Source organism: Ovis canadensis, chromosome 25 (assembly GCF_042477335.2).
Source record: "Ovis canadensis isolate MfBH-ARS-UI-01 breed Bighorn chromosome 25, ARS-UI_OviCan_v2, whole genome shotgun sequence".
Lineage (NCBI taxonomy): Eukaryota > Metazoa > Chordata > Mammalia > Artiodactyla > Bovidae > Ovis > Ovis canadensis.
In genome coordinates this window covers 63192839-63220166 of record NC_091269.1, presented here as the reverse complement: position 1 = coordinate 63220166, position 27328 = coordinate 63192839, and the positions used below count along the sequence as shown (strand labels likewise).

At 48.1% G+C, this 27328-nt stretch overlaps 1 long non-coding RNA gene across 3 annotated transcripts in view; it reads left to right on the top strand.

The window, feature by feature from the left end:
* The first annotated feature begins 14407 nt into the window (after window positions 1–14407).
* Window positions 14408–27328, top strand: part of LOC138430365 (uncharacterized) — a 29401-nt gene continuing 16480 nt past the window's right edge. For 2 of the 3 annotated variants that reach the window (XR_011253129.1, XR_011253128.1), the window contains exons 1-4: window positions 14408–14711; window positions 22380–22583; window positions 22739–22833; window positions 23577–23708. This is a non-coding gene — a long non-coding RNA (uncharacterized lncRNA). Of the gene's footprint in view, window positions 14712–19773; window positions 21548–21884; window positions 21977–22379; window positions 22584–22738; window positions 22834–23576; window positions 23709–27328 lie in introns of those variants that run through there. The other variant, XR_011253130.1, reaches the window with a different exon arrangement.

Below are 27328 nucleotides of genomic sequence, written 5' to 3'. Positions count from 1 at the left end.
TCACCCAGACTCACGTCCATCGAGTTAGTGATGCCATCCAGCAATCTCATCCTCTGTCATCCCTTTCTCCTCCTGCCTCCAATCCCTCCCAGCATCAGAGTCTTTTCCAATGGTCAGCTCTTCACATGAGGTGGCCAAAGTACTGGAGTTTCAGCTTTAGCATCATTCCTTCCAAAGAACACCCAGGACTGATCTCCTTTAGAATGGACTGGTTGGATCTCCTTGCAGCCCAAGGGACTCTCCAGAGTCTTCTCCAACACCACAGTTCAAAAGCATTAGGAACTGCATATCAGCAAGTTATCACGTCAGTCATTCATTTAGTAATGTAAGAAAAAATCTTCTGAAACAAGCAACATGGAAAATAATATAGCTAGCAGGTATTAGTAAGGTCACAATCAAGAATTTAAGTCGAGAACTTTCATTAGGTAGAGCCCAGTATACCCCAGGTCATCTGACACAGTTAAGTGATTATAGCCAGATATAATCTCCTGGTTGTACACCATAGAGGATCTGACCTTTATCCAAAGATGGTTACGAGATAAGCTTTAGAAACAAACTTAGAGTGTCCTTTTCAATAACTTAATTAATTAAACCTTTTAGCAATATAACAAGGAACTACCTCAGAAGTGAGTCGTGGTAAACACAGACCTTAACTAACAAAACTAGAACTTAATGTTAAGTGAAATGTGTATTTTTTGTCATTGTGAGGGCATTAACTCTGTAGCCAGGGAAGGCTTTAACCCATCAGCTGAAAATGAGGTTTGTCAGGGAGCCGGGAAAAGCCAAGCGGCCGCCTTGGACTTCCCATAGCCCCGACGCTTTGATTTACAGCTACTGTTCGTGCATTTTTAATTCTCCATTTTAGGAGTAGACTGTTGCCATGTTTTAAGGACATCAGAATAGCAAAAGTCTAACAGTGAGGGGTTATTAAACAGAATGAGCTTTTACATATTCCATAATCTTAAATAATGCTTATTTACTTTACGAGAGTAACAAAAGATTTTAAAAACAAATGTAAATCACTTAAAGACAAATTCATAATCTGTTTTTGAAAGCTTCATTCTGAGAAAACTTTGTTCCCTTAACATAGAGAGTAGACTAAATCCCAGCCTGGTACCAGCTTACCAGATAACAAACAAATAAAATGTGTTTATTGGTGAATCTTAGAAGTCTTTTCCATACATCTTGAAGTATCAGTATTCTTGCAAAGGCATCAGTATGAGACCATAGAAGGCATGCTTAAAATCTGATTAAATTGCAATCGACAAAGTAGCCTGGTCATTGCTGTAATATGTAACACTTTAATATGATAACTAGAATTGTAACTGACAACATTTTACCAGGACATATCAGATTTTCATGAATTTCACATACCTTCTAGGATATCTATATTAGTAACATCAACCATACAATATAACCTGACAAGATTCATTACTTCTCCAACAACGCTTCCCATGTAATTTAACATGTCAGATGAACTCAGGTAGTTTAATATCTCTCTTTGGGATGTCTCAGGGACCCTGTGAAGCACCCCAAAGTTAGCTAGAAGTTAATGATTTAGGAAATGTTTTCAATAAATATCAAACGGGTTTATAACACTCAGTCGGATTGGATCATATAGGTCACTATGAAACAATAGTTACTCACTTAGCCAAAGTTAACAAAAGATTTCAAAGGTAAACATAGATCACTTCAGAGATAAAGAAACTTAAAATCCATTATCAAAGGCAGTTAAACGTCTCAAGAAAACTTGTAATTATGCACAAAACATCTGATGCCCAGGGTCTCTCCTAAGCCCACCGTCTCCTCCTCCAGGTCAGAGGAGAACACGGGGGACCACGGCAGGCCTCTCAGGGTCTGTTACCCTCGTGAGGCATGTCTGAGGGTCTGGGTGTCAGACAGAGCCTGTATCAGAGGGGCTGAGGGGCCGGCTCCTCTCCTGCCGCCCAGCTGTGAATTCTGCGGGCTCACTTTCTACTCCTCGCGGTGACCAAGAATCTATAGCTTCCCAGGGAGGACCTTCCATATTTTAACAAGTGTAGTAAAGGGTCCTTCCTGTCGTTGTATATTTTATTTGCCATCAGAGATTTGAACAAGCAGTGACACACTCCGTTAAGCCCTCATGTAATGTAGACACTTCTAAGAAGGGTTCAAGATAAAACTTAAAAAAAAAAAAAAGGTCCTAGGCAATTGAACCACTTGAGCTGTGACATAAAATCATGTCCTTTAATCTAGTTTATTCTTTGTGGATAGCACTCCAAAATAATACTTTAAAAGTCATAGTGGTCTTTTTGCCCTTATTTCTGAAGGTCTTTGCTGGTGGGCCCCATTTTTCTGAGGAGATCCGTATGTGAACATGAAACAGCATCATTTCCAGTCTGGTGAAAGTTGCCATTCTCCTCTTCTCTGCAAGGGAAACACCACCTCGGCTCACCCCCAGCTATTTTACACTGTCAGGAATAGAGACCAAAAAAGCCCCTGTGCTGTACTCATAAGTGTAACTGGATCCCTTAGAAACCAGCCCAGCTAATCTCCACCCTCAGGAGCTTTGACACCTTGCTACTCAAAGTGCAGCCAGGGATCCGCAGGAACTGGCATTTCCTGGGAGCGTGTGAAAAATGCAGAGCCCCGGGCCTGTCCCATCCGCTGCCTCCAAGGCCGTAAGTATCCTTTACTTTACTGAGAGGAAGGGGAGCCTGCAGACCCTGATGCAAAGCTTAAAGCTTTATCTTTCTCAGCAATTGTGAGAGCACATGTCATCCTTCCACCATTTTCTTTTTTTTTAAATTGATGCATAGCTGACATATCCCTTCATGTTCATTTTGGGTGTGCAACATAATGATTCACTATTTGTATATATTGTGACACTATCACCATGGTAAGTCCATCTCACGTCCATCATATTACACTGTGACATCTTTTGTGTGTGGTGTGATGAGGACTTTTTAGATCCACTCTTTTAGCAACTTTCAAATACACAAAATAATTTTTTAATAGTATTATTGGCTATAGTTGCCATGCTGCGCATGATGACCCCAGGAGTCACTTTCCTGTAACTGGAAGTTTGTGCCTTTTGAGCACCTTCACCTCTTCTCACACCCACGGCCCACCTTCTGCAGACACCGATCTGTGCCCTGGATTGAGGACCTTGGTGCTTTGCTTTTCATTTATTTATTTTTTAAGATGCCACATGTAAGTGAGCTCACCCTTTTCCTGTGCACCTGTAAGACTAGTGCAGGTCTTAGTAGGTCCTGGATCTGTTACCCTCTCAACATTCCATGCAGAGTCTTGGCTGCTGTGTGAGAATGATCATTCAGTGGATGGTGAACTCGGTAGGATGGGAATGTGATCTCCTCCCACCGCCTGTCATGGTGCAGATTCTCCCAGGCCTGGTGTGTGGCTCTGGGGCGCTTCCCCTCCACATCAGTAAAGTGTGTGGTCATTCAGTAATGACTCTTTCCAACAATCGTGATAATGGACATCACCCTTGATAAACATTTCATTAATTAGAGCAACTGTTGTTTGGAAACACAAGTCCAGACTAGAATCTCTCCCTTTGAAATGTCAGACATCTGGCAGGAAAACAACTCCCTAGGAGACTTTCCCCTAGTTTTTAGTCACAGAGTCAGCAAACCCTGAAAACTTCACATGCCCTATAGGCCTTTACAGAAGGTTGCTTTTACATTAATCAAACCACAGGAGCGGGTTTGAACCTGCCCTAAACTTAGGTGATGCAGAACTGACTTCTGTAACTCCGGGAACATTAATTGTGCTCTTGGAATCTATGGACAGATAGGAATGAGAATTCACTCATATGAAAAGCCACAAGCAAAGATCTTAACCCTTTCTCAAAGTTTAATTGCAGGTATGGCTGGGAGAGTTTTGCCCTGTATAGTTCCCATTTCAGAGATTGTTGAAAGCTTTGAATAAAGTGAGATTCCCGTGGGGAGGACCCCTTGTGTTTCTAGAGTACACGTTTCAACCTGATTGATTAGTCCCTCCAGAGGGCCCTGGGGTGAGGGAATTAAAGCCAGGTGATCATCAGTCACTTTCCAGTGTCAGCATTTACCGGAAGATAAAGGCTGCCGTAAGTCAGCTTCTCCATTGTGCAAGCATGGCTAGTTCTAGACCTTCAGAGACAACACTTGGTTCTTTGGCTACAGTGCTTTAGTGCCCGGGAAACTATGTGGCCAAGTGCATGACTATGTGGTTTTGGTGGCTATTCTCTGAGCTCTGTAGCTGGAGAAAGATCTCAAAAATTATGCAGATTATTTTATGTGTGTACCAAGCAGCTGTCACTTTTAACTCTTTTATCCACAGCCTAATCTTGAATCTCAAGTTCAGTACAAGGAATATTCAACCAAACATCTTGGAGCAAATGGAACAGGCTGGGGGTAAGCCTAAAGCTTAATAGATGTCTGAGCTGATGAACGTTAGCAATTACCTCGTCCAGTCTCCAAATCCTCCGAAGATGTGTGGCATCTCCAGATCATCGCAGAGCCAGGCCCCTCCCAGCACACCCCCGTCACTCATCCTTCAACCATCCATTCAACAGTGACCGAGAATCAATGTGTCAGGAGCCAGGAAAGAACCACGAGCAAGACACAGCCCTGCTCTCCCAGAGTTTTCCGTCCAGCAGGAGATTACATAAGAACTGGCAATCTGATGAATGTGACAGAAGGGGAATGCAGGTGCTCGGGGAGCTGGTGGAAAGGTTAGGGAAGACGCCCCTGAACAAGGAGTACTGAACATGAAGATGAAATGGTGGGGAGCTGGTGGAACAAGGGGTAGGGAGAAGAGCTCCCCAGGCAGGAGGAGCGGCATATATAAAGCCTTGACTCAGGGGGAAACGTACGGTGCCGGGCACTCAAAGAAGCCCAGGATGGCAGGGAGATTAGCATGAGGAGAAACACAGGGGTCATTCATGGAAGGTCTGGAATCGTGGGTCTGGTGGTAGTGAGAAATTACTGAAATTTTTAAGGAGGATTTGGGTGTTTTTTTTTTGTTTGTTTTTTTAAGTTACATTTTCTACTGTAGGAAGGATAGGTTGGAAGGAATGCAGAGAGACCCTTTGGGGGCAGGGGGGCAGGCAGAGATGGAAAATTTGACAAATCAAGGCAGAAAAGGGTGGGAGATTCAACTAAGGGGTGGCATTTGAGACAGAAAGTAGAGTAAACATCACTCTGAGAACTCGATTCAGCTTGACCATTCTCCTGAGAGGTTTTCCTGGTGGCTCAGATGGTAAAGAATCCACCTGCAATGAGGGAGACCCAGGTTCGATCCCTGGGTTGGGAAGATCTCCTGGAGGAGGGCCTGGCAACCCACTCCAGTATTATTCTTGCCAGGAGAATCCCCAGGAACAGAAGAGCCTGCAGGGCTGCAGTCCATGGGGTCACAAAGAGACACAACTTAGCAGCTGAGTAGCAACTGAGTACACAGGCGCAGTGTTCATGCTGGTGAGATTTCTGAGAGCGATGTGACCAGCTGGACATCTACCCACAGGAGGTTTGTTCCAAAGGATAAAATGCACAATGTAATGTGAACTAAATTCACAGTAATTTGTAATGTGAACAAAATTCACAATGTTTCTAAGTATAGTTCTCAGCAAATGTGTTAAAACAAACAATCAAACAAAAAGCCTTAACATATTTCTACAGTGGAGATGGGAAAACTTCTATAAAGATCCAGAGAGTAGATATTTTAGCTTTTCCACATGACATCTGTTGGATCCACTCAGTTCACTCCTTGTATCCAAGAAGCACCACAGATAAGAAGTACATGAAGAGCCCGTTTCAAGAAGACACTCCTTATAGGCAATGAAATCTGGATGAATGTGAGTATAATGAATAGAATTTTCATGCTGCAAATACTATCTGTAACAATTATTTTCAACCATTTAAAGATATAAAAACCATTTTTAGCTTTCAGGCCCTACCAGCACAATCTGGGAGTGGAATTTGGTCCATGGGATGTAAGATGCAATGGCCTATTCTATCCATTTATAGTGGACGCTCCCACCCATAGGGACCACCATTCCAAAACAGAGTGATTGAGCTATGGGCTGTAACTATGAAACCCTATTCAAAAAACAAAATCCAAATTACCAAAAGCTGCCTGAGGTGTGAGGGGTTCAAGTCCTCCCTTGCCCCAGGATACTCCACCCCCCGCCCCGCCTCCCACTCATCCATGGCCGCCTTGTTACTGCCAAAATCTCGCCTTTCTCTGCCCACCAATGCTCAATGAAAAAATACGGAGACGGAATTTTGGAGGAAGTAGACGGCTTTACTCCTCAGCTGGCCAAGGGGAGCACAGAGCAGGCTAGCCCCCCAGGAACAGGGCCCTGTCCCCTCCTGGGGGACCCGAGAGACTGTGTACAGCCTGGGTCTCCTGGGTCCGCCAGCCTGCCACCTGCCTCCCGAAATGCAAACGGCTCTAAGGGGTGACTTGCTACAAGAGGGTGCAGGGAGAGCACAAACGTGGTGCAGGATGGAAAGTACGCAGGATCAGGGACTCCTGGTTACAGACACACAGGTTAGAAACACCTCAAGTAAAACTAGGAGTGATTAACTCTTTGGCGACCGGCCACGTTTCTTGTCTAGTCTTCGCTGTTTACTTTCCTTGCTCTCAGGAGAGGAAACACTGCATTTCTCTTTTTGCTGCAACAAGCTCATCTGTGCATCCCAGCCTCCAGCAGGAGGGAAGCTGTCCTGTTCGGTACCCCTTTCCTGCTGCGCGCTGGCGCCCATCGAGTTTTGAGCAGCAGTTACTTGCTGGGCACAGTTCCTCACCCATCAAGCCGTCAGTACCTACTGAGGCTCCCAGCGGGACAGAAGCCGCCTTTCCAGCCCCAGCCCTGGAGCTGGAGTCCAGCCCTGAGGGTCTGACTCTCCGATTGCTGAGGAACAGCCGAGGCGGGCACTGCTCTGTGCTCCGCGCACCCACAGCGGGTCGGGCTCAGACCTGCCCTTCAGGCGCACCGCCAACAGCGTGGGTGACGGTGGCGTTTCAAGTCACCAACCGTCTTATTTTGGCCGGGGAAAGAACGCCTTCTACAAAACCTTTATAGAGAACCTTTCTTCCGCCCAGGGTGGGAACTCTGGGTTCTTTCACACCGGAGACGTGGATCAAAGAAGCGGCGCGCGTGCAGTTGACCCCAAGTCGTAGTTTAGGGCCGCCCCTGCGCTCGGCGGGCAGACGGCGAAGCTGCCTGGCTTGGTGTCCCCCGGCCCTCGGGCTGCAGCCGGGGCGGCCGGCGGAGCCAGAAGCCCAGGCGGCCCCGTGTTCCGGTCCGACGGCGCCTCCAGCGGCCGCATCTCCCTGGCTGGGGCTGCCGCTCGGTCGGCCTCTCCGGGAAGCAGCGCCCGCGGGGCAGGCGACGCGCACGGAGGGCCCGGGGCCGGGCGGGATCTGCGGTCCCGTCTCCGCAGGAGCTCCGGGCCCCTGGCCGCCGCTGGAACCCGGGAGCCCGGTGCGCCTCGAGAAGCCGGGAGGCGGCGAGGAGAGAGCGGGGCGGTCTCCGGGCCCCGGAGATGGTTCCGATCCCCCGCGGGCAGGAGATGCGGAGGACCCGGGGATCCCGCCGGCGGCACAGCGGCCCCTTCGCCGGGCTAAGGGCTTCCGACCGGCCGGGCTCGACCCGCGGGGAGAAACTGCACCCACTCCCCGCACGCGGCCACCGACGGAGCCGCACGTCCCCGCCCGCTCGCCTCCCCGGGCCCGACCCCGGGCCTCCGGCCGCTGAAGGAACCGGGAGCGAAGGACCGGGAGAAGGGGCGCGCGGCACACCCGAGCTCGGTCGCGAGGCCCAGGGCTCAGACGTGCGGGCGCCCGGGCCCCTCTCCGGCAGAGGACCCGAGCGGGAAGCTCCGGGGCTGGGGATCGCCGACGGGCCGGGGCGGAAGGAGTCTCCCGGGGCTCCGGGCTCAGCATCGGTGCTGCTTCCCAAGTGCTTCTTGATCTCGGCGGGCCGAACCGCCCTCTGCAGTCCTGCCACGCTGCTGTTAATACGCTGCGCTTTTGTGTTGAATGGACGCTGTAGACCAGGACATCACGGGGTAACTAGGAGTTAAAGAGGGTGGGGCCTTTGCACAAATCGGTGGTGAGAAGACTCGGCGTCTCAGGGACCCCTACACCCGCAGCCACATCCTGCCCACCCAGCTCCCACCCTGACGTCCGGGGCTCCTCCTGCCTGAGCCTGCAGAGGCCTCACTGTCCCTTGGATTCCGTACCTGTGTTCACCGGGACCTCTCCCGCCTCAGCCCTGTCTCTGCAGACCGCACCCACCCTCCCCGACCTCATGCTTCCGGAAACCACGGCGACAGGTGTCACCCAAATGCAACCTGATCGTCGTTTCTCGCTGGTGAAAAATTAGGAAAGCATTCTTCTAGGCCTGTTTATTGAGACCCACATTATGGTCCAACTGTTGTGTTATCTGTATGTCATATTTTAGCAGGTGATGCTACTCTGAAGCTGTTGCTACTCTGATGCTGTTGTGAAAGTACCTTGCAATTGTTTAAAGTAATTTTCTCTCAAGTTGTGCAGAAAGAGTAGTGTGATCAACAGTTTCCCTCCCCCTAAAGATGTCCGGGTCCTAATCCCCAGAACCTGTGACTGTTAACTCACAGGGCAAAAGGGACGTGTGTGGGTGTGTTTAAAGAAAAGCTCTACACCCGGAGGCCCTCGGGTCACTGGTGAGGGTGCACTGTGGTCCCAAGCGTCCTCAGAAGGCAGAGAGGGAGTCAGGAGGGTCACAGCTGGTGCAGGAGCCGTGAGGACGTGAGCCACCGCGGGGCTGAAGTGGCTGCTGCGCCCGCAGGCGAGCAGTGCGGCGACCCCTAGGAAGAACACCCCCAGTCCTCCAGAAGGAAAAGAGCCCGCCGACACCTCGACCCCTAGGAAGAGCACCCCCAGGTCCTCCAGAAGGAACGCAGCCCGCCGACACCTCGACCCCTAGGAAGAGCACCCCCAGGTCCTCCAGAAGGAACGCAGCCCGCCGACACCTCGACCCCTAAGAAGAGAACCCCTAGGTCCTCCAGAAGGAATGCAGCCTGCCGACACCTCGACCCTTAGGAAGAGCACCCCTAGGTCCTCCAGAAGGAGCACAGCCCACTGACACCTCGATGTCCACACAGCAAGATCCACATCGGACTTCTCCAGACGGATGAGAAAGTGAACTTGTGCTCATTTGTTATACCAGCAGTAAGAAATGAATACAGATAGGGAAATGTATCTTTTTTAAAGATACATGGGTCCTTACTGGTGGGAAGAATTTCTTTAAAATTTAAAATGTTTCCTTGAAAAAATGTATCTTTTTAAAAGATACATGGCCCCCCTACTAGTAGGAAGAATTTCTTTGTATCAGGGAGTTAGAATGAGGAGAGGTAATTCGATAATATGTATCCTCTGAAAAGCAATTCAGAAGGCACTCTCTGAGAAAGAGGGAAGGGAAGATGTGAGTAGATAAGAAAGGCCCTCCCTGGGGGCAGGAAGGGACTGCAGGCAGAGGAGCCTCAGGGAAACAGCTGGGAGGGCTGTGTGCTCGTGATCTTACTTAGATCTGGAGATGCTTTGGAGACAGCTGAGCTGAGAGAGGGTGATGCACAAGGGGGGTCCTGGGGCCTTGCGCCTGCATCTTCACCACCAGATGAGCTCCAGCCCTCAAAAATGAGCATCCAGAACCAGGGGGGGTCACCACTGGAGGAAAAGTAACCAGGAAAAAAAAGTGACCTTATATCACAATGCGCCCCATGTAGACTTGGCTCTGCATCTTTCTCTTTCTTCTGATGCCTAGCTGAGTGTGACAGCAATGTGTCATCAGATGCGGAGGTAAGAAGCCAGTCGTTCTCAGTGCACAAGCCTGAAGCAAACTGTGCTTGTGTGAGCAGGGTGAACACGAGCTGGCTCTGAGTCACACAAACATCCACATCCTATCGCTACCCCTGTCTACTTGTGTGATTTTGGACAGGACACCTAATGTCTTTAATCATCTGTTTCTTTACTTCCAGAGTAGAAATGACAATCCTATTGCTCATAGAGCTGCGTGGGAAATCACATTAGATAAGACATGTGTTGGCACTTCTATGAGGGGAGCTCAGTTCAGTTCAGTCATGCAGTCAGGTCCAACTCTCTGTGACCCCACGGACACCAGGCCTCCCTCTCCATCACCCACTCCCGGAGTTCACGTAAACTCATGTCCATCCAGTCGGTGATGCCATCCAGCCATCGCATCCTCTGTCGTCCCCTTCTCCTTCTGCCTTCAATCTTTCCCAGCATCGGGGTCTTTTCCAGTGAGTCAGTTCTTCACATCTGTGAGGGCAGCTAGTATAGTGAGGGTAGCTAGCAATCCCCCCAAACCCCAGGGAATGACTCGTGATACTGAGCACAGGGTGACCATGCTTAGCGTCCTCTGGATTCTGGTCCTGCTTTGGATTCTTTCCAGCCGTCTGGCCTGTTTCTGCTTTGCATCCCCCTTGGTTCAAAAAGACCTCATTACTCTCAACTTTAAAAATCTACTTTTCACTGTACAAGGTTGGAGGATTTGGTGAGCAGCAGCCTTTCTCTGTGCCCACTCTGAGCCCTTTGAGTTCAGGAAACAAGGTTCTGAGGCAGCTGACAAAGCTCAGACTTTGCTACTTTTAGAAACCCAGCCAAGATTACAGAGCAAGTGAGAGTGACCAAGACTCAAATGCAGATGAGTCCTGTCCCTGGGTCTCAGGCCCACGGGGGCCGCTTCCCACTCTGCTCAGGTCGCCTAGGCGGTCCGCTTCCCACTCTGCTCAGACCCATGGGGGTCCACTTCCCACTCCGCACAGGTCACCTCTGGGGTCTGCTTCCCACTCTGCTCAGATCCCTCAGCAGTTGCTTTCATGTCTCTTTGAAGTGACTTTATAGATTTCCTGCGCTTCCCTGGAGGCTCAGCTGTAATAAATCTGCCTGCAGTGCTGGAAATATGGGTTCCATCCCTGAGTCGGAAAGATCCCCTGGAGAAGGAAATGGCAGCCCACTCCACTATTCTTGCCTGGGAAACTCATGGACAGAGGAGCCTGGTGCGCTATAGTCCATGGGTTCACAAAGAGTCAGACACAACTGAGTGATGAAACCACCACCACAGTATTATCAAAGCCATCTGTATTTTATCTTAGCAAACTTTGAAAAATATTGATAACTAGGAAAGAAGACATTTAAATTTACTTGTATACAATTCAGAAAGTCTACCTATCAGAGACGATCTCGCTTCATATTTTGGTTTATTTCCTTTCCAATTTAAACATTTCCATGGTGTGAAAGTTGCTATACTTTCTTAACCAAATCTTTATGCTGAGAGTAAAGATTATTTCTCATTTTAGAGTACATATTCTAATGTCAAAATATTTACCTAATTACTTGGTATAAATTCCCAGGAGTGAGACTTAAAATTTCCATGCCAAGCATAAATCATTTTTACTGCTCTTTGATCTGTATGTACCGTCGAAGGACAAACAAGAAGGAATGCTGAATACTTAGCTCTGCCAAGGATGATGGCTACAATCTTTGTTAAATGTGTATGGTATTGTTTTATGAGGCACTTGTCTCTTAATAGAAGACAAAATAATATCTCAGCCTTAATTTGTTGAGGGAAGTTGACTTTTTCTTCTGTCTTCTAATAAGCATTTGTATTTCTTTATATGAACATTTCAGTTTACGGATCTTGCCAAACTTTCTGCTAGATTGCTTGTTTTATTACACACTTCTAGGAGCTATGTGTTGGCAATGTCAGACTTTTGTCAAGTGTATTATAGTTTTGAGTTTGTAACTTTCCGCTTCCTCTTTGACATGTAAGTGTTTGGCGATGTTGTAGTAAAGCCCACGAAGCCTTTCCTGTGTGCTCTGGCTTTCAATGGAACGCGTATTTATTAGTGTGCTGGGGCTGCCATGACAAAATAGCGCATCCCCAGAAGCTTGAAGGGCAGACATCTGTTTTCTTGCAGCTCCAGAGGCTGGACATCCAAGGCCACAGTGTGCTTGGGGTGGATTCTCCCAAGGACTTGCTCACTTGCAGACAATGCCTTTCTCTGGGTCTCACTTGCCCCTCCTCTGTGTGCACCCATTCCTGGGGTTTCTTTCTGTGTTCAGTTTCCTTTTCCTACATGGACAAGAGTCATACTCGATTAGGGCACAACTCAAAGGCCTCCATTTATTTATCTCTTTAGAAACTCTGTCTGCAGATACAGTCACATTCTGAGTCCCTGCAGGTTAGAAAGTCAACACATCTACCTGGGGGGACACAACCCAGTCCATCAGAGTTTATCAAGGTCTTCCCCATCTCAAGATTGCATACATATTTACACGTTATTCTTAAGGTTTATGGTACCAAATTTTATATTAAATGCCACTTGGAATTTATTTTGATATGTGACACAAATCTTACTGAGAAGTAGATTATACCAAGAAAAGCTTGTAGGTAATATAAGGGCATAATTTTCAGAACATTAAAAGCAAATTCTCAGGTTCTCAGCACCCACTCTCATTTTAACAGATTCTAATTTTTCTGTATATCTCAATTCCATGTCATTCCCTGCCTTTTATTTGAGATTCGCACATGCATATGAGTTCCTAAAGAGTACACAGGCTTTCCCTCTTTTGTCCCTTTATGTAAGCAGAATCACAGTGATTATCCTTTTGTGACAAAGTATTTATTTTGTGTGTGGTATCGGTTTCTGAGGTTCATTCATTCGTATGCATCCATTGAATTACTTTTCTGCTATATAGTAGTCCATACTTTAAACGTACCAAATCCATCCAGTCTATTGTTGCTGGATGCTGAAGCTGTTTGCAGCTCTTTGCTGTTAAGAATGTCATTCACATGTATCTACTTCATGAGCTGGATGGGAATTAATGAAACCTAGGCTGTGCACTCGTCCAGCTGTGCTATGTTACAACAGTTGCCATTCCGATTAACAAGGAATGACAGCTTCTTCTGCTCCACATCTGGGCCAGCCTTTCATAGTCACTCACGAATGTTTGCTCAACCGTGAGCTGTGAGATGGTCTTTTGTTGCCATTTTAACTAGTATTTAATTTATCACAAGTGAAATTGATCACATTTTAAATGTTCATTGGACTTCCATGTTTCACCATCCATGCAATGCCTGTTAACGTGTTTTTGACATCTACTTAAAAAAATACTGATTGGTGAGACACCTTCACACTTGTTGAACATTCACTCCCACTCCCCGGCTTCTGCTTTCCTCAATTTGTGATGTCCTTTGATGAGCAGCAGTTGTTCCTTGTAACATGATCATATTTATCCATCTTTTGCTTACCCATCTGTTTGGCTTTTTAAAGTTCTTCATCCCCCCAGACATCATAATAGCATTCTGTTAGGTATGCTCCAAAAGGTTTCATGTCTTTCACAGTTAATGTTCAATTTATTAACACCTTCAATTTAAGTTTCAATTTCCCTGCAATTTATATTCATGCCTTGTCTGAAGAAAAACAGTTACTTTTCCAGCAAAGCCTGTGGAGAGAAGATACCACCCTACCCTCTCCTCGCTTCTCACTTCACCCACAGCCCCATCCCTAGAGGCTGTCAGAGATGCAAGAAATAAGAGAGAGCGAGAGGGCAGGACAAGTGGAAGAGAAGGATGGAGCTGATGCCTTCCATGTGTGGTGTGGGATCTCTCCCCCAGGAGGGAGCATTTCAGTAAAGGCCTGAAGCCAGTGGAGCAATGAGCTGTCTGTTGCTGGAAGAGAAGTGTGTTTCAGGGAAATCAGAGAGAAGGGAAATGCTCTGTGACTGGGGAGCGGGGGATGGGGGGAGGGCATGGGGATTTCAAAGAACAGCCCAGGGTGCCATGTGGTCTGAGCACCTGAGAGGAGAAGGGGGGAATGAGGTTCATTTTCACAAACGTTCCTGTTCTTCACACTAGCTGCCTCCACCTCCAGGTTAAAAAAAGTCTCACTTTTAAAGACTCACCTGAACCTCCTCTCCCCATGGGACTGTCAGGACTTCTAGACTCCTGGGCGGAGTGAGTGGACTCTCCACTGCCCTGTGATTTGGGTTGCTTTCTGTATTACCAGCAGAGAATGAGCTTTTCAAAGAGAGATTTTGTTCTTTATCATAGTGATAAAAATGTCTGGTAAATATTGGATGAATTTACAACTGAATCCAAGAAGGAAGGATGCTAACGTTTTCCTCCATCTTCACCTTGGCCCGTTAGAAACTGGGTACAGTAGGAACCCTGGGCTTCTGTTAAAAAGAATCTAGCAATGGTCAGGTCAGTCTTTACCCTTGTAGGTAGGTCCCAGGAATGAGACTCAGGCCAAAGCTTCCCGCCCTCCCCCTCACTGAGAGTTGGTGACCGGTGAGCCCTTCTCTCTGTGCTCCGCCCAGTAGGTGTCAAGGTCCGCAGGCTCCGTGGGCTGATCTTGCACCTGACTTGGCTCTCCTTGGCCATCCCAGATTCACAAGTGCCCGCCTGGTTCAGGGACCGAGGAGCTGGTGTGATTACCTGCTGTGAGTCACAGCCCTGGGACCCCGGCTGAACCGCGTTTGCTTCTGGTGACAAGGGCGCCCGCCTGTCCCTGAGCAGAGGGGCTGGCCGTGCTGCCCTGGGCAGCTTCCCGCACGGACAGCCTCCTGTAGTTTCTCCTTGACTCGGCCTGTGCCTTTGCCTTATCGGGACGCCCTGCCTGTCACAGCCACTGCTGTTCCTCACCTGAATGGGGAAATAGGTAAGTCCTTACAACCCTGAGAATCCCCGGGTGGTGAGTTATGTGGCCAGCCCTGGCCTTAGCACCCCAGGACGATCAGCGGCCTAGCCCACACTGCATTCATGCTGCCTGAGAGAGAGGAGGAGAGGGTGGACTTGGGGTGGGTCCTGAAGGTATTTACTGAGTCAGAGATGCTGAGATCTGGCCTGGTTTTCCTGATGGGGAGCCTGAATCATCACTGAAAGATGGCAGCCTTCCCCAGCAGTCTGGGGGATCAGGAAGCACAGCCACCCTCTGGGTCCTCTGCTGCCCCGAGTGAGCCCAGCAGACAACAGCTCCGGGATGCATGGGCTGCTCTCCTCCTGGGGTTTTCTGGTGGTTTTGGTTCATTGTTACACTCACATCTCCTTGGACTATTCAGCAGAAGTGATGTGTGCCTGTTCCCTGAGACGCTGAACACACTGGGAATTCCTCCTTTTCTGTGACCTGGAGTTTTGTAAGCATCCTAAGTATCTAACAGAATCAGGTGCAAAGTGTCAGAAGAAACATGAAAATAAAGAGAAGTGAAATGTCATTGGTTTTTTTTTTTTTTTTTCTGGACTCAGTCTTTTAAAAATTCAACTAGCCAATTAATTTCTTCTGGCTGCACTGGGCTGTCGCTGCTGCACGCCCGCTTTCTGTGGTTCTGGCCTTCATGGCCTGAGAGGCTGCTCTTCACCGCGGTACTTGGGCTTCTCACTGTGGCGGCTTCCCTTGCTGTGGAGCACCTGCTCCGGCTGTGCACGCTTCAGGAGTCAGGTGCACAGGCTTCCTTGCTGTGGAGCGCCTGCTTCCAGCTGTGTGGGCTTCAGGAGTCGGAGCGCACAGCTTCCTTGCTCTGTGGCATGTGGGATCTTCCTAGACCAGAGGTCAAACCTGTGTCCCCTCCACTGCACCTCCAGGGAAGTCGCTGGACTCAATCTTTTTGAAAGAACTGAATTTCGTTTCAGAAGGGAAGTACAGAAGTGGCAGATGGGGCCAATGGTGGTTGGGGAATCTTTCAGGAACTGCTCTAAAGGAAGCCCTAGGATGGCTGAAAAGAGCACTCGTGCTAAAAGACACAAACAAAAAAAGAAGCCAGACCCAGAATTAGGGCTGCTGGGGAGAGGGTGGGGCGGTGCTGGGCCTCTGGAGACCCTCTTCTCTCTCACATCAGCTGCTGCCCACAGACATCTTTAGGATAATAACCCAGAGGGGAGGGAGGCTTGGCAGAAGATTAGTTGGGAGGAAACCCAAGGTTTCTTACCACATTAGGGACAGCTTCTCATTCTCCTGAGGCCACTAGGTCATCTGAGGTATTTATGTCAAAGTCTGAATTTATGGTTGAAGCCTGAGCTCTCTTCTGAAGGTAAGAGAGTAGGTGGGACTTGTACTCAGAGGAAGCACACCCTTCTGGGTAAATGGGACACCTGGAGATGAGCAGGCTGAAAGGAAACAAATGACTATATTTCTTATCTTTTTGGAAGATGGGGAGCATCAACTAATGTCAGAATATGCTTTGAGTGGGCACACAAATTTGTTCAATGAAGAATATAATTAGTTTAATTTTTCTTCCTTAAAGACAAATACTTTCCTAAACAAAAATTATGAAATGATGACTGTTTCTGCCAATAATATTTAGAAGGGCAGAAATCCATGGAGCATTTCACCATGTCTCTGAAGGTGTCAACTAGATTTCACCCCAAAGTGAACTTCCTCTGCATTTGATGAGCGTGTCTGCCCTGTGGGGCTGTGACACCCGCCGGGGGACTCATGATGTGCCTGCTCCTGCTTCTTTCCTGTGCAGGGGGGTTTAAGAGCTTATCTGTGCGACCAGAGTGCCTGACCTTCCACCAAGACATGACCCCTTAGGTTGTTTCACCCACCATTGAGAAGATTCAGGGTCTCTTGGCCACATACCTGAGGCCATGGATGATGGAACTAAGGTTAAGGCTCCAAAGCTGCCTGATTCCTACATGGGGGGCAATCAAGAAGACAGAAGGCAGTTGCATCCAGAGGGTCAGGGGAGGGCACAGCAGGAAGGATGGGAAACTGTAAACCACTTCGGTGGGTATTGGAGAACAAAGCCTGAGGCATTTGATCAAGAATTGGTTATTGAAATGTTTGAGAGTGGTGTTTGTTCTGTGGAGTCAAGATTCCCCACGTGATCATTGTGAGGGTTTCTTGGGATTTGATGTAAATCATAGGAATGGAATATTAATTAAGTAACTGAACAAGTAGGTCTAATCCGAGTATAACAGCTCATGACTTTTGTTTTTTTCTGTGTAAAGTGGGGATATTACTACCTTGTTTATGTGGGGAGTAGCCCATAGTGTTTTCAGAGAAGGCAATGGCAACCCACTCCAGTACTCTTGCCTGGAAAATCCCATGGACGGAGAAGCCTGGTAGGCTGCAGTCCATGGGGTTGCACAGAGTTGGACATGACTGAAGTGACTTACCAGCAGCAGCAGCAGCAGCAGCCCATAGTGTTTTCCCCTTGACCCCAGAGAGAGCAGGGTTCCCCTTATCTCTGCATGCCTGTGGTTTGGTGGGAGGGGTCACCCCCAGGTGAGTGTTGGGGACTCAGTCTGGAGTATCCAGCAGGGCTTTAGAGGCTTGGCTCTCATGACGGCTCTCCGTCTCCTCAGCTTTATCTGGTCAGTTTCAACTGTCCTGCGTGAGGATGCAGAGGAGGACAGTGGGGGCTGAGTTCTTGACCTTGAAACAATGAGAGGGACTTGCTCTCATTCCTGGTTTGATCTGTGTCTTGCCAAATTGTCCGGTTTCTCCTTTCGGCCTGGATCTTCTAACACCGCCCAGGAAATATTGATGCCAGTGACACCCACCACTCTGTTAGGCACATGGCAGCTCAGGGACTGATATGGAAACAGCCTCTTTCTGTCACTCACACCCGCTCGCTACAGCATCTGTAAAGGTTGTGAGTTTACAGGACAGATGGGAGAGGTTTCTATTAAAAGAAAACACCAGCACCCCTCAGGCTCACTGGAGAAAACCCCCTGATTCACCATGGGAATGGCCCCCATGGCCGCAGGTGTGCAGCGGGCACAGATGACAGTGATGGGTGTGAAAAAGGTCCCCAACCAGGAGAACAGGTGTGTTGTCAGGCGAGCCCAGTGTGATGGACGCTGGGGCAGAGGTGGTGATGGGCAAGGAGGAGTAATGAGGGCTTATTTAATTTTCCTAATTTTGAAAAACATTAAGCTTTTATAGACTATATTTGAACATTTTGGCAGCTACAGAACGGATAAATACAATTTTCTCACTACCTTCTTCACAAGAACTCAGTTTCTCTCTGCTCTTAAACTTTGTTCGGATTTGAAGCCTGAACGCAATGTGTGTCGATTCTCATTTCTTAGTGCTGACTGTGCATTGAGGAGAAAGGGTAGAGTGGACCCAATAGAGCGCAGGGCGCTGGAGAGCAAACTACAGACCAGGGCGCTAAAGCCCGCACTCTCCACAGTGAAATCAGTAAAGCCACCAGGGTCTGTCAGCGCAGGGGACCCGAGAAGTAGCAACAGTGATCTCTTTTCTTCTCCCACCATTGCCAGCCCTAGCAGGGGTCCAGAGTGGCTCCTGGGGTATGTGTGTGCTTCTATGTTTGTGCATGTGTGTGTGTGCTCGTGTGCATATGTGTGTGTGTGCGTGCGTGTGTGTGTGCGTGTGTGTGTGTGCGCGCGCCTCGTATTTCTCCCTGCCACAGACGTGAGTCTGGATGCTTCAACTAAGCAGTGGCCATGCCACGCAAACAGCGCGGTGAACAGGGTAGTGTCTTTGGGAGCTGAGTGTGCACAGAGTTTGTATAATGGGTCCAGGGGCAAACTTCCGGTTTTTCCCATGGTCCACACCTGTTTCGTGAGGGGAATGGTCTTCCCCTGGGATATCAGCTCAAAGCTTATGGAGGGAAGGACTACACAGGTGTGTGTTAGAGCCAGCAGCTCTGGGCACGCATGATTGGGCAAGCCAAGGGAATGGCTCGAGGCTCCTGACCTGGAGGAAGAGACTGTGGACATAGGGATCCCAGGCCTGCAGAGTCAGAGCTCTGATTGCCCGCAGGGGCTCTGGGTGTTAGTGGAGCAGAGAGGTGGAGGGGCTGAGATGCCAGCTGCCTGTCCCAAGACCAGAGTAGGAGGGAGCAGAAAAGCATGTCGTGTGGCCCATCTTTGTTTCTGCACGTCTTTCTGTCCAGGCACCAGGCTATAGGGAAGACTTGATTCTTGCTTTTTAAAACCTCTTTAGCTACTCTCTCTACTTTTCCACTGCATTTTTAAAAGATGGTAAATGCATGTATATATATGCACCGCTGGAAGTGCTAGAACTTTCTGTTTTCATTTAACAGTTTGCCATAGATATCTTTCCAATGCTTATAGATCTAACTCATTTAAATAACAGCAATAAACCAAAAAGCAAATTGATAGTTGTGTTATGTAAAAGCACTGGTCCCTTGCCACGTTTTCTAAACATTCTGATTAAGTAATGCTGACGTCAACATCGCTGTTATACGTGTAGTTGCACACGTGTTCCGGTACACCCGTTTCTTGTCATCTGACTCTGCTTGCTAAAGACTCAAAGACCAATCACGTAGTCGAATTTTCAGTCCTTTCCTTTATGGCTTTCGAGCCTTGGGTTTTATTCTTCAGCAGCATCTGGACTCTGAAATTACAGAATGCAGTGTCTCCCGCGCTCTCTCTTTGTGTTGCCGTCACTGTTTCAGCCTGCAGTGCACACAGCCCAGCCCCCTGCAGAATCTCCCTTGCTCAGGTTCGCCTGGGCCTTGCAATCTCGCGGGGAGGGCCTCTCCGCCGCGGCCTCCCGCTCTCCGCCCGCCCTGGGCCGCTCCGCGCCGTGCTGTCCCGAGCGGGGAGCCCCCTCCGAGGCAGAGGCCCCCGGCGAGCTCGGGCTTTCGGGCGGTAGGCGCCACTGCGGCCTGCCGGCGACGGCGCCTCGTCCCGGGGACGCTCGAACCGGTTGTCGTGCGCCCCCGGCGGCCGCTTGCAGAGCGTTTCTTTCCTTCGGCGACCTTCACAAGGGCTGCGATTCAGCCGGCATACGCGGGAGGGAGCTCCAGAGGCCGGCAGCACTGGCGGCGATATCCCCGGTGCTGCGGAGGCCTGGGCAGGCCTGCTCCTGCTGAAGATTGGATCTGAAGGGTGTTGGTAGGCTGCCTGGGGCCGGCATAGGTGGGAAGGTTTGGCTGCTCGCTCGGGTCGACCAGCATCTCCCCGCGCCCAGCCATCCGCGGGGCCTCGGAACGGGGAGAGAGAGGATCTTCCCCGCCGGAGCGCTGGTGGCTCGCCGTCCAGACTCGTGGGTCACCTTTTAGTGCGTTTGTTTCCCTTCCCCGGTACTCCCGCTCCAGACTCCGAGGTTTGGCCAGCCCGCGCGAATCCTGCTCGTAGAGTTCGTTGGCGGGCTTCGACGCGTCCTGCTCCCGCTTGACTGGAACGGGCAGGCTTGCGTGACGAGGCGGGCCAGTGTCTCTAGGAGCTGGAGAGCGGTCGAGACGTTTTTTCGAGCCCCGGGTACGGCCTGGGTTATAGTTCGCGGCTGAGACTGAGCATGCCCCACGCGGTGTTCTGGGCCACATTAGTCAGTTTTTCTGTCTCAGCTGAGCGTTGCCGTGTCTCCGTCGGCCGTCCCTGGATCAAGGACCCCCCGGAGTGGAACAGGTCGAAAGCGCGGAACAAGGCTGCGCGTACGGCTCTCCCCGCAGCACCGCGGGTTCTCGCCGCCTGGGGCTCAGGCCCGCAGCAGAGATGGGAGGCGGGGAAGCTGCTCCCCGGCGCCCACTGTCGTTTCTCCAGACTGCGGTCGTACGAGGCCGGGCTGTGTCTACACGGGGACCGCCTATTATCCTTTTTCCCCTTGCGGCCCTCGACCCCACACTCACGAGTCCCTCACCGCGAGTGTTAACAGGGAACATAGCGAATAAGAAAGGAGCCCCATGCGCGGCTCCAGTCCTGCCTGGGTTCGGCGGTCAGAAGTGCCAAACATTTGAGACAGAAAGCGTCCGCGGCCGTCTCGTGGATGGTTCTAAGGAAACGCGAGCCTGGCGCCCCTTTAGTCTCAGAAGAGCCTCTGAACACGCGTGAACGGGAGGATGCGGGAGAGAGAAATGCAACCTCCGGCGCACTCGGAGGAAACGCGTGCGGAGTGGTGATGCTGTGCCTTCTGCGCCCTACGATCCGGATTTGTCCCGGTGGCGTTCATGCTGGGTGATCACCGACGACAGGTCGACGAGATAGCCAGACCACTTTGGTGCTTTGAAATTTGCTACAATGTAGGTTAGTAGGGAGAAGGTAAGGGCAACCCACTCCAATACTCTTTCCTGGAAAAATCCCAGGGGCGGAGGAGCCTGGTAGGCTGCAGTCCATACGGTCGGACAGGACTGACTTCACTTTCACTTTCATGCATTGAAGAAGGAAATGGCAACCCATTCCACTGTCCTTGCCTGGAGAATCCCACGGACGGGGAAGCCTGGTGGGATGCCGTCTATCGGGTCACGCAGAGTCGGACACGACTGAAGCGACTTAGGAGCAGCAGTAGCAGGTTTTAGTAGATGAAAGAAATCTATAATGAAAATTACTATTATCGTTGTTACTTGACGATACTGTAATTACTGTTGTCTGTAATTATGAAGTTTATCTACAGAACAGCTGCTCAGTTAAAGATGACCGAAGAGGAGTTTCAGTATGTCTAAGTACTTTAAAACCACAGAAAACTACAACCCGGGAGGCCTGGCCCCATTCCCCGCAGCAGCCATTCGGGAAATCCAGACCCCCCCCCAAAAAAGCTGCAATAGGCCTCATGGTCCAGTTTCGGTTAGTGACTTTGCTTCTGTATCCTTTCCAATTAGAAACATCGGGGGGAACATGATCCTCTAAGCAATCCCATGGGCGCCTCTCTTCCCCGCAGCCGCCCTCCAGCTTCCCTAGTCACTAGCTCTGAGCAGGACGTGCCTTCCTGGTTTGCTATCACTCCTATGCGTACCTCTAGTCTCAGCCTAATGCAAGTGGTGCCGGCTGACCCCTTGCAACCCAAATAGTAGCTGGGAAATGCACTTACTGATGTGTATTCTAAGGTCTTTTATAAACATGACAATGGAAGCGTAATATTGAGTGAGGAACACGTGTAACATTGTTGATTTCCTGTTTATAGGGCTCTTTGTAACTTTTCCATGCTAAAACTAAAGCTATTCAAGGAGGGGAGAGGCTCAAGAAGCAAGTGATACACAAATATAAAATACATATGTAAGTAATTACGGCTAATGGGGATTGTTGTATGGCAGAAACCAACAGAAAATGGGAAAACAATTTTTCACCGATGAAAAAATTTTTGAAAGAAATACTAAAGCTATTCGAATGCCTTTTTGTATGCAAAGACCTAGTTCCACATTACTCTTTTCACTTTTTCAGCAGAATTCGAAGGCTGGCATGACAAGAGGTTTTGACATCTTTTAAAAACTGCTTTCTAGAAACATATCCATTTACGTATGTGTGTACTGCTCACTAGTCTTCATTTGTCATACTTAGAAAAAAATTTAATGTGGAAGGAATTGTTTTATTTTTTGCTTTGAGACCAATATTTTATGTTTTTGTTTTTTATTCATTACGGAATCTGACCTCTGTGTCCGCCGATTGATATTCGATAAAGACTCAAAGGGACCATTCAGCAGCTGTGGAACTTTCTCTGAGTAGCTCCCTCATTTGTGAAGCCCTGCCACACAGATCAGAGCCTCGGTGGCCTCCCAGCTCAGCCGTGTTCTCAGTTCTGATTCTGCCAGAATGTTCATGGGCTCCTCTGCCTGCAGTTGCAGCGTGAAAACCGCCTGAAGGCAGAGAGCGGCGGAGTCATCAGGTTGGTGTGTGTGCTCACCTTCACGCGAGGAACCTAGCCCCGGAACCCCCACACTGCCTGTGGTTCAGGGTCTGAGAACAGTTTCCTGTTTTGTTCAGCTTTCTAATTCCCAATGGTAGGTGAGCAAGTAGACACTGTTCCTCTTACCGTTGCAGGAAGGGGAACCCTCTGCAGGGCCCTAGAGTGGGCTCACACGTGCTGACAAAGCAAGAGACTTGGCTGGAGGGGCGCCCAGGAGGACAGCAGCAGGGTGAGGAAGCCCAGGGGCCCTCTCCAACACGTGACCTGCGGTCTCAGGTTTTATGGTGATGGGGTTGGTTTCCAGGCTGTCTCTGGCCAAGCATTCTGACTCAGGGTTCGTTTCATGCATTTTGTTCAGCTTTCTAATTACCAGTTACTACTGGTGAGGAAGTCCAGACACTCTTTGTATTTATTTGGAAGCAGAAATCCCATTTTATTTTAGGAGAAAATTATACTTTTGATCAATAATTTAAAATCACCTAACCACACGTGCTTGAAGGTGTCTTTTGTTTCATATTCTTTGTTTTGCTCATGAACATGTTAAAACGAAATATCAGGAGACACACTTAGATGGCTTTCCTTACCCCCTAGAAGAACATTATGCCAATAAATTGGGGGTAAGGTCTTAGGAGTCTCTGAATTTGAGTCCTTCAGGTACTATCAAGTCACTAAGGCAGTTTTTGCTCCTGTTTTCATAAGATCTGTTGGTGTAATAAGTCACACTAAATTTTCCCACAGCTTATACTGTGGAGAAATTTTTTTTCCTGAATCCCAGTGTCCGTCTTCTTGCATATCAGTGTTCATCCCAATGTGGATGGGCAAAAAGCATTATAATACTACATCATCCACCCAGTGGCCTGCTGTGTAGGAAAGTATGTCCTGAGGGAAGACAGTTCCCCCGGCATTGTCAAATAAAATCAACATGTAACAAAACAGCATGCTTAATAGACCACTATTTGTGTTTTTAATTAGGGCATGGAGGAGAAATATACTTCCATGTTTTCTTACAAGGAACTCTAGAAGGATCTGTAAAAACAAAATACTACCTGTGGAGGGCAGATGGCCCTGGACACACAGGCTAAACGATAGGAGGCACAAATTAAGGCAAGTATATAATATATCTCTCTACTATAACCTCTTTGGAATTTTCAGTAAGTTGAATTTTTTTAAACCTCCAAAGAATACAATGCATTTTACTGTTTTTATTTTACGATATTATTTTACTGTTTTTACCAACTGAATGAATTTCTGGTTTGTTTTACCATGGCTGCTGTTGGGCTTCTCTAAAATGTCTATTCATGAGATTTTTCTGGTGGTTTTGATGTTTTTAACTTTGATAAGAAACAAAGATTTTTCTCAACACCCTAGGTAGTTCATCCTTTTCTTTTTTCCTCCTTTCGGATACTTTGTATACTTTGTGGGTTTGGGCACTGTTTTCATAACTTTTGTTTGCAAGAAAGAGGATAAAGCTTCGCTAGTTTGCTAGGGTCGCCAGAATAAAACACCGCAGCCTGAGGCTTAAATAACAGCACTGCATCCAGGTTATCCAGCCTCATAGCATCCGGCTGTGCAGAGTTCTCCTGCAGTGCTCTGCTTTGTCAAATCAGCAGTTATGTTTCCCCTTTGTTACTGATTTTACTTGTCTTTTTCTTAGTCAATATAGCTAAAGATTTGTTACTTATGTCAACCTGGTTGAAGTAACTTTTGTCTACAATTGATTTCTTTGGTTTTCCTCTTCTGTGTATGTATCTGAGAGCTAATCTTTACTATTTTCCTTCCTCCTTCTAGCTTTGAGTTTGGTTTGGTCTCCCTTTTCTGCCTAGGTGTAAAGATAGGTTGCTTATTTGAGCTTTCTTTTAAACGTATGCATTACCAGCTTTACATTTCATTGTTGGTGATGTTTTTGCAGAATCTCATACTGCTGGGGTCCAGCCCCCGTAGGATCCAGGGGAACCTGAAGGAAAAACGGTGTCGGTGATTGATTTAGAGAGAGATAAGGAAAGAATATTATAGATGAGAAAATAGAGGAGAGAAAGAGGCTGATATTTTTTGGTTTACATAGAAAGCCCATAAAACTTCGTACAAGAAGTTTGCCCCGTTCACGGAGGCCACAGGTGCCTTCCTGGTCTCCCAAGGGAATGAAGATGCAGAACGTCTTCCCGTTCAGGTCTTAGAAACCCGGGCAGATAAGTGAACGCAGGGAGCCTCTTTGCTCCAGGGATCAGCTGAAAAAGAGTGTAAGAGAGAAAAAAAGAGAAAAAAAGAAAAACACGGGGTGACCAAGCTTCTTCAAGCGAGGCCCATTGTTTTTATTTTTTAAAGGGCCTTTTATACCTTTACTTGTACATAGAGGGAAATGAAAGATGCAAAGTCATACAGAGTCAGCCCAAACATTACATCTGTTTTGTCTTTATCAAAACCAGGATTTTTTCTGCAAACCTTTCCCATAAACAATATTGTGTACATTATCTTCTGGCCTTGGAGGCCTGTGAACATTTTATGACCCTCTTTTGATAAAGGCTGTTCAACCAGAAAACTTATTTTCCCTTGAAATGTTTTTTCTTATATTTCTAATCTATGTCAGCCTCAAAAAGTATTAAACAGAGTTACATTCTCACGAAGCAAAGGTGCAGTGAGTTACAAGAAAGAACCAATTAGCTCAAAAGTCCCATGTGGTTAATTTCAGGCTACACTTGTTTTTCTTACTTTCCAACTCTGTTAACTAATGCACTCCCAGGTGCACAGTGGATTAGAGACATGGGAACTCAGCAGCAAGCACTGGCCCAATAATGACATCCTACATTAGCACTAGTCTAATAACTTTTAACTCTTAGAAAGGCTCTATGTTTTAGGCTTTCCATGCCTCTCACAGTTTGGAAGATGTAAATAATCATATGCATAGCTGCAAGAGTCTGGATATATCTGCCAAGCAAGCTAAAATGCTAACAGAGGGGGTTTGATTTGAAATATTTCTCTCATGTCCAGGAGACTGATTAGCTATAGCCCTGAGTTGATTTTCTCCAGTGAAAGGTGATCAGGGTTAGCCCCCTGTTAATGTCAGAGGAGTTGGTGAAAGTCATGAAGTAGTAAAATAGACAGATTCTGTTTTGGGGTAGATGCTCGAGAAAGCCTAGGGAGCCCGTTGAGTTCTGAAGCCTTGCTTAACAGTTCTCTTCCACATGACCTTGTCGTGGGTGGGATCTCCCGCGGTGGCTCCCGGCACTATACATTTTGGTATGTTTATATTTCGGTTTGTCTCCAGGTATTCTCTAAGCTCCTTTCTTATTGCTCTTGCTTTTAGCCTGCTGGTTACGCAAGAGTCTGTTTAATCTTCACATGTTGTGGATCTTCCCACCTTTCCTTCTGCTATTAACTTTCCGCTTCGTTGCATTGTGACAGGAAACAGTGCCTTTGCAGGATTTGAGTCTATTTATAGTGGACTTATTTTCTGACCTAACATATGGTCAATTTTGGAGAATGTTCCCCGTGCACTTGTGAAAAGTATGGCGTTGTGACAGGAAACAGTTCCTTTGCAGGATTTGAGTCTATTTATAGTAGACTTATTTTCTGGCCTAACATATGGTCAATTTTGGAGAATGTTCCCCGTGCACTTGTGAAAAGTATGGAATATGTCTCTGCCCAGGTCACATGGTGCCCTAGCTGCACGGTTCTCAGGGGTCACCTCTCACTGTCGGGCGTGGCTGTTGGGTCGGGCGGCCATTTTCATGCATTACTCACAGGGGGAGATCACTGGGACAAAAGGGACGCCTTTCTGTCAGCCGGTGACTCTGAGTACCCCATTCTATGGCAGATAGGCCAAGAGTGCGCTCTGGTACGTCCCGGGAGTCTCTCTCAGACTCACCCCTTGGCTACATTCTCAGAAACTGGAAAATTTAGCCCTGCAAAAGGTCTGGCCCAGATACAAACTCAGTTCAGTTCAGTCGTTCAGTCGTCTCCAACTCTCTGTGACCCCATGGACTGCAGCACGCCAGGCCTCCCTGTCCATCACCAACTCCGGAGCTCACTCAAACTCATGTCCATCCAGTTGGTGATGCCATCCAACCATCTCATCCTCTGTCGTCCCCTTCTCCTCCTGCTCTCAATCTCTCCCAGCATCAGTGTCTTTTCCAATGAGTCAGCTCTTCGCATCAGGTGCCCAAAATATTGGAATTTCAGTTTCAACATCAGTCCTTCCAATGAACACGCAGGACTGATCTCCTTTAGAATGAACTGGTTGGATCTCCTTGCAGTCCAAGGGACTCTCAGGAGTCTTCTCCAACACCACAGTTCAAAAGCATCAATTCTTCTGCGCTCAGCCTTCTTCACAGTCCAACTCTCACATCCATACATGACCACTGGAAAAACCATAGCCTTGACTAGACGGACCTTAGTCGGCAAATTAATGTCTCTGCTTTTGAGTATGCTATCTAGGTTGGTCATAACTTTTCTTCCAAGGAGTAAGTGTCTTTTAATTTCATAACTACAGTCACCATCTGCAGTGATTTTGGAGCCCCCCAAAAATAAAGGCTAACAGTTTCCACTGTTTCCCCATCTATTTCCCATGAAGTGATGGGACTGGATGCCATGATCTTAGTATTCTGAATGTTGAGCTTTAAGCCAACTTTTTCACTCTCCACTTTCACTTTCATCAAAAGGCTTTTTAGTTCCTCTTCACTTTCTGCCATAAGGGTGGTGTCATCTGCATATCTGAGGTGATTGATATT